Below are 2,886 nucleotides of genomic sequence, written 5' to 3'. Positions count from 1 at the left end.
GTTTGCATTAGGGTAATCTAAATTTTTGGTGTTCTAATTTTTTTCTTTAGAAATCCATAACTAATTGTAGAAAATTCCAAATTAGGCAAACTCACTTGCATTAGACTCCAATTAGGGTCTAGTATTTATTAAAAAATTTAGGTTCCAGAAGCTGGCCTAGATTAGAAAGTCAACTTTTTGGTCAACTGTAGTTCATTTAGGGCCCGAAACTTAAAATATTCATAACTTTGCCTGTAAAACTCCAATTTTAGCCTACTACCTGTCTAACTACTCGTATTAAGTTCTAGTATTTTCCTAAGGAGATAGGAGATCCAGAATTAGCTTTTTTTCCATAATGACTTTTTTGACCCTCAGTCTAGTTCCTAGGAGGACCCAGGACTTTCCAAAATTGGCTAATATTACTTGAACTTTAAATGTCAGTATCCTAAGCTCTTAAAACTGATCAACAAACTTAAATAATTAAAATACACCCCAATTCACTAATATTTGAATTTCAACAAAAAATTCCTTTTCTGACCTACAACAGACCTGAACTTTATACAATTTTAATTAATTATCCCACTTTGGATCTATCCAAACCACACTAGCCTTACACACACATAGAATTGTTTGCTAGGGCACCACTTCTAGATCTAGGTTAGGCTGCTGGGTTTTACTTTTCTGCAGTGTGCCGGAGCTTTCGTGGATTTTATTGCATGTTGTTTGAAAAATGATTGGTGTGTTTGCTTACATTTATTGCACTCTATGATGTGATGAACGTTAGATCTACCCCTAGGTTATGAACGTCATATATATATACTGTTCTTCTGTGCAGGTGGTCATGCTCAAATTAATAAAAAGGGGAGCAATATCATGATTTTTAATAATGTTTTATGCAGGTGCTTGTTCAGCTCCCCCTAAATAAAATGAGGGCTAAATTAATTATAATTGCACAGGTGGAGCTGCTTAGCCCTCAAAATTAAGAGCATGGCTTAGCACAGGGTCAATGGTGTTAGCATTTTTATTTTTATATAAACTGCTTGAGATTTTTATTAGGATAATCATGTAGGGAGTCTAGAATTTTCTTTTATAAATGGATATAAAAATTTGTAATAAGTTAAAAGTTGTAAAAATGCAACTTTGAGTGTGGATATTCTTATCCCACTTGAATCCCAAAATGGGAAGGCATCCTTATAGGGGATAGTCTTCTTCCAATTGGGAAATCGAGTGGGATGACTTTAGATATCCAAAGAGAAAATGCAATAATCCCAAATGGGAGAATTGTCTCTTCGTTTGTATATTCAAGCCACGACGAATCCAAGGAGTCCAAGGAGGAGAATTCCAAGGAGCCCAAGGAGAAGAAGACACCCAGAAGATTGAAGACCAATATCCCACTCAAAGTCATTTGCGTTTGTCATACGCTTAGAAATCCGAGTTGTTGGCAGTGGCGCCAGGCCACTTTACTTTCTACAAATTCTGGTTGTAATAAGGGCAGTTTGCCTGTAGACATTTAGTTGATTATTTTTGTGGATTTATATTGATGTGCTTACCTGATTGCGCTTAGAAATATCAGCTTTTTCTAGATTTCTTTCTTGCATGCCGATTTTGTTTTAGCATGGATTGCGTTAGGCTCTTTTAAGGATTATAAAATTTTTTTACTCATAACTAATTTCTAAAATTTTAAGGTTTAAATAACATAAAAACCTAACGAATCTAGGGAACTGCCGGAATCATCCGGGGTCGCATGCATATTACTGCATTTCTCTTTCCTTGCTATAAGACATCTCCCTGCCTACGGGTAGAGTTCGGATAATCTGGCCTATGAGGATGAAGTGCCGGACCTAGGGAGACCCAGTCTTTTCTAAAAATTTTTTTATATTAAGCCTGTTTTTAAAAAATCCAAAGTATTCATGAGCTGACATTTTAACTAGCATGCATTGCATTAGTAACTAATTAATTAAAATTTAATTGTATTAGTTAGGAGCATTCACCCTATATAAGTCCAGAACTAATTAGAAAATTCTCTAGATGTCAGTCCTATTTCTAAAACAATATACCTCCCACCCATATTTTATAAATGACTTGATACCATGGTTTTAAAGCGATTAGGTGGTTAGCTGGCTCCCCCATCCAGGCCGGGGTAAGTCTAGGTTTTACATTGCATTAGCTAGAACACGGGTCTTAGTGTTTCGTAGAGCACTAAGCCCAATCTAGATTTAGGGTTCGAGGCTACTACATTTAGTCTCGTAGTATGCCTTAAATAGTAGGTAGATCCATTCTTTCAGGGACTATAAATCCTACTTATCTGCGTCACAGGATGACGCCACCTCCATCTTTTCTCTCACGCATGTGATTGAGTGCTTGATTTTCTTTTTCCAGTTTCTCTTTAGTACCATAGAGCCTTCGAATGCTGGTATGAACCATGCATGTTGATTCAGCCCTTCGGACCTTTCTTTCCTTTGAGTAGGACTTCTTAGTCTATACCATTGTGCCAATCCCACTTTAGGAGAGCATAATGTATGATCCTTAATCGAGAGTTTTCTCGGGCTTCGACCTTGGATGTAATTAACCACGGGGGCTTGCGCCCGGGGGAAACTTGGCCCCACATCTACTAAACCCCATTCGAGCCTTTGTATCAGATGGGGGAAACCCGTGACTAGGTCGTGTATATTACTACCCATCGGGGTGTGTTGGCGATAGCCCCTATCCTCAATGGTTAGTCGTATGCACGATCCAATCTACCCTTCCAATCGACCCGTTCGCGTGGTGTTCTTTTCGGAGGTCCACAGGTTTCTGGCGACCACGTTGGGACCAGTTTCTCTCTTCATCTTTGGATTCTATATTATCTTTTCTTGTGTGTACTCCAGGATTGGTACTCCTTAGATTAGGTCCGTCCCACTCTTAGTT

The 2,886-nt window shown here is 38.2% G+C and overlaps 1 protein-coding gene across 1 annotated transcript in view; it reads left to right on the top strand.

Annotated features, from left to right (window-relative positions):
- Window positions 1-2,886, top strand: part of LOC110106163 (gametogenetin-like) — an 11,669-nt gene that overhangs the window by 7,981 nt on the left and 802 nt on the right. The gene's annotated exons all lie outside the window — the stretch shown is intronic.

This window comes from Dendrobium catenatum, unplaced genomic scaffold (genome assembly GCF_001605985.2).
Source record: "Dendrobium catenatum unplaced genomic scaffold, ASM160598v2 fragScaff_scaffold_758, whole genome shotgun sequence".
NCBI classification, from domain to species: domain Eukaryota; kingdom Viridiplantae; phylum Streptophyta; class Magnoliopsida; order Asparagales; family Orchidaceae; genus Dendrobium; species Dendrobium catenatum.
The sequence above is the reverse complement of the archived record's forward strand: the minus strand, read 5'-3'. Positions and strand labels throughout refer to the sequence as shown.